The 14,621-nt window shown below is 37.1% G+C and overlaps 2 long non-coding RNA genes across 2 annotated transcripts; both read left to right on the top strand.

Moving 5' to 3' along the window:
* Nucleotides 1-6,630: 6,630 nt before the first annotated feature.
* LOC127161106 (uncharacterized) lies at nt 6,631-7,277 on the top strand. The gene is made up of 4 exons (XR_007826938.1): nt 6,631-6,734; nt 6,835-6,897; nt 7,001-7,034; nt 7,187-7,277. It is a non-coding gene; the product is annotated as an uncharacterized LOC127161106 (long non-coding RNA).
* A 1,702-nt stretch (nt 7,278-8,979) lies between these two features.
* On the top strand, nt 8,980-11,005 carry LOC127161105 (uncharacterized). Its single transcript, XR_007826937.1, has 3 exons — nt 8,980-9,074; nt 10,145-10,201; nt 10,531-11,005. It is a non-coding gene; the product is annotated as an uncharacterized LOC127161105 (long non-coding RNA).
* Nucleotides 11,006-14,621: the final 3,616 nt, after the last annotated feature.

The raw sequence follows: 14,621 nt of genomic DNA, 5'->3' as shown, positions 1-14,621 counted from the left end.
CGGCCTATTTTCTGTACGTTTGTTTCGTAAATGAGGCCCATTCACATGTGACTTTCAGCACACTAGGACACTTAGAGGAAAACTCCACTTCCAGATGTTCATATCTTTCTGTCGTGTCAAAAAATTACATTTTTTGAGGAAAGCATTTCAGGATTTTTCTCCATAGAATGGACTTCATTGGTGCCCCAATTTCGAACTTCCAAAATGTTGCTTCAAAGGCTCTAAACTATCCCAGCCAAGGAAGAAGGGTCTTATCTAGCGAAACGATTGGCCATTTTTGTTGGAAAATAAAAGTTTGTATACTTTTCAGCGCAAAAGCTTGTGTAGCACAGGCTCTGCGATGCGCGTTCACAACGCTACGTACTATTGAACCACGTCGAAAGGTCATGTGAAATGTAGGCGAAACTGCAGACCCAGTGTTTACAAAGCGAAAGCGCAAAGACTAAGAAGTGCAAGTAAGTCAAATGCTGTTTACAAACAAAAAGGTACAACAATGTCAGACGATTCTGAAGTTGTAGGAGAAAATAAGCTGAATTTTTTTTTTGCCATACTCTCCTTTTTGAGCCGGAGTACACAGACGATGAACTTAGACGTGATTCATATTAGTAATGGGAAGTTCGGATCATTTTACAGATGGGGATCGTTCAGCAAAATTAACAAATCTTTTTTCAAGTCATTTCGTTCATTTTAGCAAAATATAATTAAAATGTTACGTGTTACTTCCCTAACACATCTACTGCTTACACAAACGTTGATCACACTACAAACAAGACAAAACTATAATGCTATAAGAAACAAAAAAGATTAATTCATTGTTCACCTGGGTCTTTAGTCTATGATTATCTCACCTCACCTCTTATCTGACAAGATTTCGAGTTTGAGTCGTTCATTCATCATGTGACAGCCCCATAAGTTTAACCAATGCAGTGTGAGCCAGAAAAATAATTGATTAGTTCATCTCTCGAGTCTTCGGGTTCGAGTCGTTCGTTCATCACGTGACAGCCCCATAAGATAAACGAATGAGTCGAAAAACCCGAAGACTCAGAACAGGTGAACTAATTCCAGTACAGAACCTAACAGGATGTTGCATATGTCAAAATGAACGAATCGTTCAAGAACGACGCATCACTAATTTGTAGCATCGTGGACGTGCATCCTAGAGCCTTTGCTACACAAGCTTTTGTGCTTAAAAAGTATACAAATTTTTATTTTTTGAAAAAAAAAATATGTTTTACTAGATAACACCCTTCTTCCTCAGCTAGGATTGTTTAGAGCCCTTTGAAGCTGCATTTAAACTGCATTTTGGAAGTTCAAAATCGGGGCATCAGCGAAGTCCATTATATGGAGAAAAATCCTGAAGTGCTTTCCTCAAAAACCATAATTTCTTTACAACTGAAGACAGAAAGACATCCCACCCAACACCAGACGTCATTTGGATGTCGTTTGGTAATTTTTTGGGCTAAATCAGGTCGGCCCGTCATGGACTTCTTTTAGCCCAAAAATCGACGTTGAAAATTGGTCGTTGTTTGGTCCGTCGGATTTAGTCCTAATTTAGCCCAAAAATCGACGTTGAAAATTGGTCGTTGTTTGGTCCTTTGGATTTAGTAGTAATTCACATCCGGGACATTTCCTCGTGTGCGAGCCTCACCCATTTGAAATATTTTTTATAGACGCCATTTTCTTTCCTCTAGGAGCATATGAGGACGGCAAACAACGAAATAATGTGTTTAATCTCACGCACAAAATGTGTTTTGTAATATCATATCGTTTTATAACGATATTAATGTGCTGTATGCCGCTAAACTTTTCTCAAAGACTTTTTTCCACTCGCCATGCGGAACAGACGCTGTGCAATTAATGTTTCCACTAACCGCAGTAAAGATAGTTTGCGGTTTGATATTCGAATTTCTTTTGGCTATAAATATATAGTGCGCTGTCATAAACATGCAAATAATCCCGAATGTTGTTCTCCATGATTTGTGAATTGTGGTGATGCTGTCCTTTTGGCCGAAATCAGTTTTTTTTTTTTTCGATGTGACTCTTAATTTTATAATGCTTATAGCTCCGAAAGTTGGAAACTTAGCAGACTGAAACCAGTGTCATCTTAAACAGCTTGATCTGTGAATTTTTTCACAGCAAAGCTCTTGTCCGTAACCCCCTTGGTAAGTCCGCTATAGTAAGGAATGTGAAAAATTACGCTCTTCATGTTTAACGTGTTTTACCATTAAACACGCAGACTGCTTGAGTACAAAACCATTGTTTTTAAGTCAAACTCGATTTGTGAAAACTTTCACAATCGCTATTTATTGCGTAACAGTGTTTCTTTATGCTCTGCTCTCTTTTTCTTCTATCATAATGTCACACGGTGCTGTTCCAGTGAATAACGGTTTTCCAAGCCCTTAGATAAATCATATACATCTCTAATGAACGTTTCACATACGAGGAAATGTTTCACAGTTTATTTTTTTGTCAGTTGATCCTTCCTGAGCCCTTATGTACTATTCTGATTTGTGAGTCACTAAAATCACTATTCTGATCTGTGAAAACTTTCACAGGTCAGTACTGGTCAGGGGACCCTTCCCTGAGTCATATTAATCACTATTCTGATCTGTGAAAACTTTCACAGATCAGTACTGGTCAGCTGACCCTTCCCTGAGTCACGTACATCACTATTCTGATCTGTGAAAACTTTCACAGGTCAGTACTGGTCAGCTGACCCTTCCCTGAGTCACGTACATCGCTATTCTGATCTGTGAAAACTTTCACAGTTCAGTACTGGTCAGCTGACCCTTCCCTGAGTCAGCTACATCACTATTCTGATCTGTGAAAACTTTCACAGTTCAGTACTGGCCAGCTGACCCTCTCCTGGGTCACTAACATAACTATTCTGATCTGTGAAAACTTTCACAGGTCAGTACTGGTCAGCTGACCATTTCCTGGGTCACTAATATCACTATTCTGATTTGTGAAAATTTCCACAGGTCAGTACTGGTCAGCTGACCATTTCCTGGGTCACTAATATCACTATTCTGATTTGTGAAAACTTTCACAGTTCAGTACTGGTCAACTGACCCTCTCCTGTTTCATGTACATCACTATTCTGACCCAAACTGAACTGTGAATTTTTTCACAGATCAAAATAGTGATGTTACTGACTCAGGGAAGCGTCAGCTGACCAGTACTGAACTGTGGACGTTTTCACAGATCAGAATAGTGATTAATATGACTCAGGGAAGGGTCAGCTGACCAGTACTGACTTGTGAAAGTTTTCACAGATCAGAATAGTTATGTTAATGACCCAGGAAAGGGTCAGCTGACCAGTACTGACCTGTGAAAGTTTTCACAGATCAGAATAGTGATTAATATGACTCAGGGAAGGGTCAGCTGACCAGTACTGACCTGTGAAAGTTTTCACAGATCAGAATAGTGATTAATATGACTCAGGGAAGGGTCAGCTGACCAGTACTGATCTGTGAAAGTTTTCACAGATCAGAATAGTGATATACATGACTCAGCGAAGGGTCAGCTGACCAGTACTAACCTGTGAAAGTTTACACAGATCAGAATAGTGATGTTAGTGACCCAGGAAAGGGCCAGCTGACCAGTACTGATCTGTGAAAGTTTTCACAGATCAGAATAGTTATGTTAATGACCCATGAAAGGGTCAGCTGACCAGTACTGACCTGTGAAAGTTTTCACAGATCAGAATAGTGATGTACATGATTCAGGGAAGGGTCAGCTGACCAGTACTGACCTGTGAAAGTTTTCACAGATCAGAATAGTGATTAATATGACTCAGGGAAGGGTCAGCTGACCAGTACTGACCTGTGAAAGTTTTCACAGATCAAAATAGTGATGTTAGTGACTCAGGGAAGCGTCAGCTGACCAGTACTGAACTGTGAACGTTTTCACAGATCAGAATAGTGATGTACATGATTCAGGGAAGGGTCAGCTGACCAGTACTGACCTGTGAAAGTTTTCACAGATCAGAATAGTGATGTTAGTGACTCAGGGAAGGGTCAGCTGACCAGTACTGATCTGTGAAAGTTTTCACAGATCAGAATAGTTATGTTAATGACCCAGGAAAGGGTCAGCTGACCAGTACTAACCTGTGAAAGTTTTCACAGATCAGAATAGTGAGTAATATGACTCAGGGAAGGGTCAGCTGACCAGTACTGACCTGTGAAAGTTTTCACAGATCAGAATAGTGATGTTAATGACCCAGGAAAGGGCCAGCTGACCAGTACTGATTTGTGAAAGTTTTCACAGATCAGAATAGTGATGTTAGTGACCCAGGAAAGGACCAGCTGACCAGTACTGATCTGTGAAAGTTTTCACAGATCAGAATAGTGATTAATATGACTCAGGGAAGGGTCTGCTGACCAGTACTAACCTGTGAAAGTTTTCACAGATCAGAATAGTGATGTTAGTGACTCAGGGAAGCGTCAGCTGACCAGTACTGATCTGTAAAAGTTTTCACAGATCAGAATAGTGATGTTAGTGACTCAGGAAAGGGTCAGCTGACCAGTACTAACCTGTGAACGTTTTCACAGATCAGAATAGTGATTAATATGACTCAGGGAAGGGTCAGCTGACCAGTACTAACCTGTGAAAGTTTTCACAGATCAGAATAGTGATGTTAGTGACTCAGGGAAGCGTCAGCTGACCAGTACTGAACTGTGAACGTTTTCACAGATCAGAATAGTGATGTTACTGACCCAGGAAAGGACCGGCTGACAAGTACTGATCTGTGAAAGTTTTCACAGATCAGAATAGTGATTAATATGACTCAGGGAAGGGTCTGCTGACCAGTACTGATCTGTGAAAGTTTTTACGGATCAGAATAGTGATGTACGTGACTCAGGGAAGGGTCAGCTGACCAGTACTGATCTGTGAAAGTTTTCACAAATCAAAATTGTGATGTAATTGAATCAGTGAAGGGTGAACTGTCCAAAATTGCTCTGTGAAATTTGTCACAAATCAGAATAGTACATAAGGGCACAGGAAGGATCAACTGACAAAAAATAAACTGTGAATCATTTCCTCATACGTGAAACGTTTATTAGAGATGTATATGATTTATCTAAGGGCTTGGAAAACCGTCATTCACTGGAACAGCACCATGTGATATTATGATAGAAGAAAAAGAGAGCAGAGCATAAAGAAACACTGTTACGCAATAAGTAGCGATTGTGAAAGTTTTCACAAATCGAGTTTGACTTAAAAACAATGTTTTTGTACTCATGCAGTCTGCGTGTTTAATAGTAAAATACGTTAAACATGAATAGCGCCTATTTTTCACATTCCTTACTATAGCGGACTTACCAAGGGGGTTACGCACAAGAGCTTTGCTGTGAAAAAATTCACAGATCAAGCTGGTTAAGATGACACTGGTTTCAGTCTGCTAAGTTTCCAACTTTCGGAGCTATAAGCATTATAAAATTAAGAGTCGCATCGAAAAAAACTGATTTCGGCCAAAAGGCACAGCATCACCAGAATTCACAAATCATGGAGAACAACATTCGGGATTATTTGCATGTTTATGACAGCGCGCTATATATTTATAGCCAAAAGAAATTCGAATATCAAACCGCAAACTATCTTTACTGCGGTTTACCACCGAACTTTTTCTTTGAGACATAACGTTATTTCCTTTCACTCGCGATGCGGAGCAGACAGGGCTGTTGGTTTCATCAAGGAAAACACAGAAAGTAAGTGTTTTACCTAATTTACATTACGTATAATAATTATGACCACCATATTTCTTTGTTGTGCTCTCCTGAACTTTTTCTCAGAGAGATATTTTCTTTCAATCACATCGCGGAGCAGACGGTAAAGTTGGTTTTATTAAGGAAAATGCCAAAAGTAAGTGTTTTACTTCGTTTACAATATGTGTAATATTACTTTATGATAATATTAATATGCTGTGTGCACCTAAACATTTCTCATAGATCTGAACTGCTATGCAGTGCTGAGGTGGAGGTCGCTTTTAACAGGGCAACACTAGAATTAAGTGTTTTATCTCATTTAAAATATGTATTTAAGTAAGTGTTTTACTTCATTTACATTATGTATTTTATAAGATAATATTACTTAATGATGATATTTATATGATGTGCGCCCTAAATGATCCTAAATTTTCTCACAGATCACGTTTTTAACAGGTAAACACTTGAAGTAACTGTTTTATCTCATTTAAAATTTGTGTTTTATAACGTAATATGGATTTATAGTGATTTTTATGTGCTGTGCTCTCCTAAACTTTTTCTCAGAGAGATATTTTCTTTCAGTCACAATGCGGAGCAGACGGGAAAGTTGGTTTTATCAAGAAAAATGCCAAAAGTAAGTGTTTTACTTCATTTACATTATGTGTAATATTACTTCATGATGATATTAATATGCTGTGTGCAACTAAACATTTTTCATAGATCTGAATTGCTATGCAGTGCTGAGGTGGAGGTCGCTTTTAAAAGGAAAACACTAGAAGTAAGTGTTTTATCTCATTTAAAATATGTATTTAAGTAAGTGTTTTACTTCATTTATGTTATGTATTTTATAAGATAATATTACTTTATCATGACATTTATACATTCTGCGTGACATCTGCTTGCTTTAATGGGCGTGCACACTAAACATTCACGTCTGAAGCGGAAGGAGTTACCATGTAAACGGGGCGGAAACTCAACTGTCGAGCAGCAAAACGTGTCTCCCACTGTTGTTTTCACAAATTTCAGGTAAGTTTAGTCTCTAATATTACACAGATAGTACATACATGTGTTCCTGACACTTTCTTTCATGTAAATGACACACTTCTGTTGAATATTTAATTTATAGAAATGGTTTATTGTCTTCAGAAAAAGTCTGTTAGCATCTGAACTGTAATGCTAACTATAAGAGGTAAGTTAGGTTAACTATTGACTTGAGCTCTTGTTTATGAAAGTTTGGGCTTTTAATGTCATCTTAATTAATGTTACTTGCTCTTTTGCTTTTTTTTATAAAGGTTTTGCAGGCAATTTGTCATTGGATGAAAGGAAGTAAGCTAATTTATTTAACCTAGAAGTATGCAATATACGGTTAATCAGATACAAAATTAACATGGAGCGTGAAAATGAGCTGAAAGTACTTTAAGCATGTTTTGAACTTTCATGGTAAACAAATATTGATTCCACTTGTCCTGTGACTTCAGCAGTTTCAGAAAAAAACTTCTACGACACAGGAAAAGTTCCTGATTTGAAAATTTCTGAAGGGAGCTGCTGACAGAAATATAAAAAACACAGGTGATCTGAAAAAGCTTATTAAATTACTTAATATGTATCTTTCATAATATATTTAGCCTATTGTCACACCCCTGGACTTTCTAGTTGGTTTCTCCCATCATCTCCCCTGCAACTCTGTGTGTTTTGGTTTCTCCCTCATTGTCTGCACCTGTGTTTGTAATCAGTCTGTGTGTATATATAGCGTGTGTTTTCCCTCTTGCCTTGTCGGACGTTGATGTTACTACCCTGTGTTCCTGTGATTCCTGTGTTTCCCGTTGGATTTATTAAATGCCTTTTGTCTTATTACGTTGTTGTTCGTGTGTTTCGTCTGAGCGTGACACCTATATCACCATGCATCTGTAATTTTCTTTTGCAAAATTCTATATATCTATATACTTATGTTAGTTTGCTTGTTAGATATTTTAAAAGGACTTTAACATACGTAACATAAGTAACACTGTATATGAGCATTAAATAAATAAACCTAAACATGTAAATTCTGTTATTAAACTGTATTGTTTTGTATATTCTATATATATAAATATATATTTATTTTTCTTTTCTGCATTTCACCTTTGCTATAGTTTACTTTTAATAAACCTGACATAGTATAATAAATATTGATGACAGATTGTTTATGTTCCAGATTGTTTGTGTTCCTTCCTAGAATCTTCCATTCTAATGGCCATGCACCAGAGTTGGAGCGTATCTCTAGACATTGACTACCATATGACTAGTGAGTAATACCTTAAACATACACTACCATTCAAAAGTTTAAGGGTCAGATTTGACATGTATTTGAAATAAGTCTTTTATGGCAACAACTGCTGCATTTATTTGATTAAAATACAGTAAAACTGTAATATTGTGAAATTACCATTTTTAAATAACTACTTTCTATTTTAATATGTTTTAAAAAGTGATCTAACCTGATTTTGCAGCATCATTATGCTTACACTGTGTCTACACTGGATGCGGCGTGGCACGACACAACACAACAAATCCCATACAGTAAACTGCTACCGCATTCTATTTATGACGAATTACATTTTACAATGTATTCGCATAGAAAACAATTATTTTAAATTGTAATAATAAACATTACTGTTTTTATTTATGATCAAATAAATGCAGTTTTCTTGGTGAACATAAGAGACTTATTTCAAAAACATAAACAAATCTGACCACAAATGTTAATAACACAAGGGATACATATATTAGTCCATTTATTCTAATAAAGTGCAAGAACCTCTTAAAAATATTAACGTAAACAGATTTTCTTTTTTTTTTACCTTTGGTGATTTGTATTGTATACCAAGAATGCAATGCACAATGACGTAGATTGTCTGCGCTGGATGCAAACAAGAGCGACCATTGAAAATCATTTGAACTTCGTGTCAGTACATGATAAATAGAATGCGGCATCAGTTTGCTGTCAGGGATTTGTATTGTTGCGCTGTGCCTCATCCAGTGTAGACAGTATCACTGATTATAATAGGTTCTATCGTATTGTGTCGTATGTTGTATGCATTTTGCTCACTGTGTTAAAACTGGTATGATGCCATTCATAACTAATAGAACTTTTCTATTTCAGAGACTGAAAATCATCAATAAAACACAAGATAATGATAACTTATTTTAAGAATATAGTAAGACTAACAAGAATAAATAAAAATGCATCTGTGACTTCATATTGCTTCTTATTTTTCAGTGGATTGATAACTTTAACACCAATTAAGCTGACCTGAGCAGCTGATCAAGGATCACCAGAAACTGCAGAACTTTGGTCCTCAATGCCCAGGACTGGAAACCAGAGTTGTAAGTCATCAATCTAGCAGTCATCCTGCCTCTCCTGAATTGTCATGTTTAGAACATATTGCAGGAGATCTCAACATTGTCTCTCAAGGTCCACTTACATGCAGCATTTTGCTCCAACCTAGTCCAGTGCACCTGAACAAACTAATCAAGGTCTTCAGTTTAACTATAAATTTACCTAAACTATGGGTGTGTATCTCTCAGGTCCCTTGATCATTAGTCAGTGGTTAAAGGAGAACTACACTTCCAGAACAACAATTTACAAATAATGTACTCACCCCCTTGTCATCCAAGATGTTCATGTCTTTCTTTCTTCAGTCGTTATGTTTTTTGAGGAAAACATTTCAGCATTTTTCTCCATATAATGGACTGATATGGTGCCCCAATTTTGAACTTCCAAAATGCAGTTTAAATACGGCTTCAAACGATTCCAAATGTGGTTGTAAACGATCTCAGCCAAGGAAGAAGGGTCTTATCTAGCATAACAATGCTCACATCGATGCTCACTACGTTCCCTTATAGGAAGTTTTGAAGCTCAAAACTTAAGAGATAATTCACTACAAAATGACATGTGACCGATTTTAAAACACAAACCAATATCATATTTCAGCATAAGCATACATTACTAGACAGGTAATGTCTAATCTAGCAAACATTTACAATTTATTTATGGCTAAAATCTTGCACATTCATGTAACAAAGTATTTATCATAATGCACTGTAAATAGCATTAAAAGAGATATTCATTTTAATGCTGTGTATAAATATCAGTACTGATGCTGTACAGTGAGGATGGAAATAGTCACCAGTGTGTAGTAACCTACTGTCCTTATCAGTGTCTGAATTTGTGAACACAATTTATCAATTCACAACCTAGCAAACTTTTAAGGTGATTGAGACGCACCCTGTATGGCAGTGGACTTTGAGGGCCAGAGTTGAGAAGAACCCCTGACACAATAATTAGTTAATAATCACTCATGAAGAATGAGTACACTTTCATTTGAACAGAAATATGCAATATTTGTCTCATATTCAGTGATGTTATTTTCTATTCCCTTTTGTTTGTGTGTCAGTTACAGTTAAATAAAACCAAAAGCCATTCAGCCACAGGTCACTGCATCTTTTGCTGTGTAAGTCTTTTTTTTTTTTTTTTAATGTCAAACACATTCTCAGTATTTATATATGTTTCGGCTTTTATAACCATTTTAGGGATCACTGTTTCAGTACAGTTCTTATGTACTGTCCATTAAACATTTCAGCAGCTGATTTTTTTTTTAGTTCTTGCATAGTAATTTTAATTGTACCACATTTGTGGTGCATATATAGGAAGTGACATAAAACTGTGTTGAAAATTCTAGAAAATTGTTCTCATGCTGTAAGTCAGTTCCCACTCTTTTGTATATTTGTTTGTTTGTTTTTAACATTTACATTTTGGTGCTTGTTCTCTTTCTCATTTTAGATGCTGGAGAAAAAGCAGCCAGGCTAAAGCATTTAAAGTGGAAATTTTTGTTGTGGCTCAAAAATCCAGGATTGGGATGGTGGAAGGAGCAGAAGAAGCAGAAGACCAGAGATCAGGCAGAGATCTACTGATGCCCCTGAGGGAACCGATAAACTAATGTGTTAGTTAAACCAAAAATTTTAAGCGCTCACCTTCATGTCTTTCCAAACCTGTAAAACTTTTGGTCATCTTTGAAACATAAATGTAGATCTTTTTAATAAAATCTGAGAAATTTCTGTCCCTCTATTTCACAGTTTAAGCAACTACCACTTTCGAGCCTCAGAAAGGTAGTATAGACAGCATTAAAGTAATCTATGTGACTCCAGTTGTTTAACCTTAAGTTTATGAAGTGATGTGAATGGTTTATATGCACAAAAAACATTGCATTTTTATTCACACATAAAAAAAAAAAATCTTATGGTGCTGTTGTGAAAATACGTTTCCCTTAACATGCTCAAAAACTCTTGAAAATTGGCACACACCTTGGAATCTGCGGCCATTAGGGCCGGGCAGAGACTGGTACATGGGCGTGGCAAGGGGACTCTACAGCGCCCCCTGGAATTTGGAGGGTCATATAGCACACATACTTGCACTTACACATATGAAACTCGGTACACATATAGAACTCATCAATCTGAACAACTTTCACACTCTATGTCATTAGCTAATCCCAACAGGAAGTTGGTTATTCTGGGTTTTGTCAAAAACGCATGCTCTGGAATTTGATATACTAGTCCTAGGTTTTTTACCCAATTGCCACCAAACTCGGTCAACCTGATCTCAAGACATTGGGGATGAAAAATTGTGAGGGGATTTTTGATATCTCGAACGGTTTGGCCGTGGCGAGGCGTTGAAATTATGGCGAGAAATGAGAAACAGGAAATGGCTAATAACTATTGCACACATTGTCTGATTCTGATGAAACTTCAGCGGTTTGTTTGTTGTATGATGCCGATCACATAGATGTGACTATTAGGAGTCAAAGTTATAGCGCCACCAACTGGCAACAGGAAGTGTGTCTCTTTTAAAAATGCTTTGATATCACATGGTCATTTTTACCCGATTTGCTTCAGACTTCATCAGAATCATGTCAAAACACGGCCGATGAGAATCTGTAAAGGGGTCGTTGATACATTAAATGCTGTTGCCATGGCAACGTGTCAAACTTTAACATTTGTTTCCTGTGTTTTTGGGGCACTTAATAAGCTTAGATTTTCATGAAACTCAACACACACATCAGTATTAATGATAGTTAGACACTGGCAAAAGCTCATCAATGGGCGTGGAGGAGGCGCTCTATAGCGCCACCTTTTGTCAAAAGTGGGGGGTTAGTTTTTGAGCTACAGACACCAAACTCGGTATGTATATTGTTCTCATCAAGCCGGACAACTTTCTAATTTACATCCATTAGCTGCGACCAACAGGAAGTCTGCTATTTTGATTTGAATGTGGATTTTTGGAAAAATATAGCTGTGAATGAATGAATACTAGTCCTACAAAAAAATAATGAATTTACACCAAACTTTGTCAACATGATGCAAACATACTGAAGATGTTAAATTGTGAGTGGATTTGGGATATCTTGAATCTTGTTGATTTATGGTGATTTATTAAAGTAGCAGTAAAAAAAAATAACCGTAATTTTAAAATGCAGCATCCAAACACTTCAAAAATTTTTATACATAGAACTAGTCATTCTGAGAAATAAATGCTTACTTCCATCGATATAAAATAAATCTACAAAAAATAGAAAATTAAAAAAAAAATATTAAACATCTGCTCTCACTCTAACTCTCTCACTCTAACTCTGTGTCGGGGGATGGGCTTAAGTCTGTGTGTGTGTGTGTGTGTGTGACTGTGTAGTTGTGTGTGTGTGTGTGTGTGTGAGAGAGAGAGAGAGAGAGAGAGAGAGATTTTAAAGTGCATTATCCTAACTCTTCACAACTTTTTACATATGAAAAACAAGTCATTCTTAGGAAATATGTTTATCATGTTTTCAGAGACTGCAAAAACATTTAAAATATCACACTTGTAAACTAGCAGATGAAGACTGTAATACCAAGGATGAACACAAGATGACCTCATAGGATAAGGAATATTTTTTCAGTTCATTCTCAGTCTATCAGAATGATTTAAAAGCATTTTGCTTTTTTTTTTGCTTTTTTTTTCATTGCTGCTGTAACCCTTCAATCCAAACTGGTACAGGGTTACTGTCAATGCATGTGCCCGCTGGGCACCGTTTTTCTGATGGCACCAGGGTTGCGGATGCGCTGGCGGCGAGGGCCCGTCATCGCTGCTTGCAGCTATATTTATTTTTATTATTTTTTTTTATTTTTTTTTTTTTCAAGGTTTTGGGGGGGGGTTTGGGGCCCTTAACATGCTCAAAAACTCTTGAAAATTGGCACACACCTTGGAATCTGCGGCCATTAGGGCCGGGCAGAGACTGGTACACGGGCGTGGCAAGGGGACTCTACAGCGCCCCCTGGAATTTGGAGGGTCATATAGCACACATACTTGCACTTACACATATGAAACTCGGTACACATATAGAACTCATCAAGTTGAACAACTTTCGCACTCTATGTCATTAGCTAATCCCAACAGGAAGTTGGTTATTCTGGGTTTTGTCAAAAACGCATGCTCTGGAATTTGATATACTAGTCCTAGGTTTTTTTTACAATTGCCACCAAACTCGGTCAACCTGATCTCAAGACATTGGGGATGAAAAATTGTGAGGGGATTTTTGATATCTCGAACGGTTTGGCCGTGGCGAGGCGTTGAAATTATGGCGAGAAATGAGAAACAGGAAATGGCTAATAACTACTGCACACATTGTCTGATTCTGATGAAACTTCAGCGGTTTGTTTGTTGTATGATGCCGATCACATAGATGTGACTATTAGGAGTCAAAGTTATAGCGCCACCAACTGGCAACAGGAAATGTGTCTCTTTTTAAAAATGCTTTGATATCACATGGTTATTTTTACCCGATTTGCTTCAAACTTCATCAGAATAATGTCAAAACACGGCCGATGAGAATCTGTAAAGGGGTCGTTGATACATTAAATGCTGTTGCCATGGCAACGTGTCAAACTTTAACATTTGTTTCCTGTGTTTTTGGGGCACTTAATAAGCTTAGATTTTCATGAAACTCAACACACACATCAGTATTAATGATAGTTAGACACTGGCAAAGGCTCATAAATGGGCGTGGAGGAGGCGCTCTATAGCGCCACCTTTTGTCAAAAGTGGGGGGGTTAGTTTGAGCTACAGACACCAAACTCGGTATGTATATTGGTCTCATCAAGCCGGACAACTTTCTAATTTACATCCATTAGCTGCGACCAACAGGAAGTCTGCTATTTTGATTTGAATGTGGATTTTTGGAAAAATATAGCTGTGAATGAATGAATACTACTCCTACAAAAAACAATGAATTTACACCAAACTTTGTCAACATGATGCCAACATACTGAAGATGTTAAATTGTGAGCGGATTTGGGATATCTTGAATGGTTGATTTATGGTGATTTATTAAAATAGCAGTAAAAAAACATAACCGTAATTTTAAAATGCAGCATCCAAACACTTCAAAACTTTTTACATACATAGAACTAGTCATTCTGAGAAATAAATGCTTAGTTCCATCGATATAAAATAGTCTACAAAAAATAGAAAATTAAAAAACTATTAAACATCTGATCTCACTCTAACTCTCTCACTCTAACTCTGTGTCGGGGGGATGGGCTTAAGTCTGTGTATGTGTGTGTGTGTGTGTGACTGAGGGGTAGTTGAGTGGCTGTGTGTGTGTGAGAGAGAGAGAGAGAGAGAGAGAGAGACAGAGTGCATTTAAAGTGCATTATCCTAACTCTTCACAACTTTTTACATATGAAAAACAAGTCATTCTTAGGAAATATGTTTATCATGTTTTCAGAGACCGCAAAAACATTTAAAATATCACACTTGTAAACTAGCAGATGAAGACTGTAATACCAAGGATGAACACAAGATGACCTCATAGGATAAGGAATCTTTTTCAGCTCATTCTCAGT

Source organism: Labeo rohita, unplaced genomic scaffold (assembly GCF_022985175.1).
Source record: "Labeo rohita strain BAU-BD-2019 unplaced genomic scaffold, IGBB_LRoh.1.0 scaffold_545, whole genome shotgun sequence".
In the NCBI taxonomy this organism is placed as follows: Eukaryota; Metazoa; Chordata; class Actinopteri; order Cypriniformes; family Cyprinidae; genus Labeo; species Labeo rohita.
This window is presented reverse-complemented; position numbering and strand designations above follow the sequence as displayed.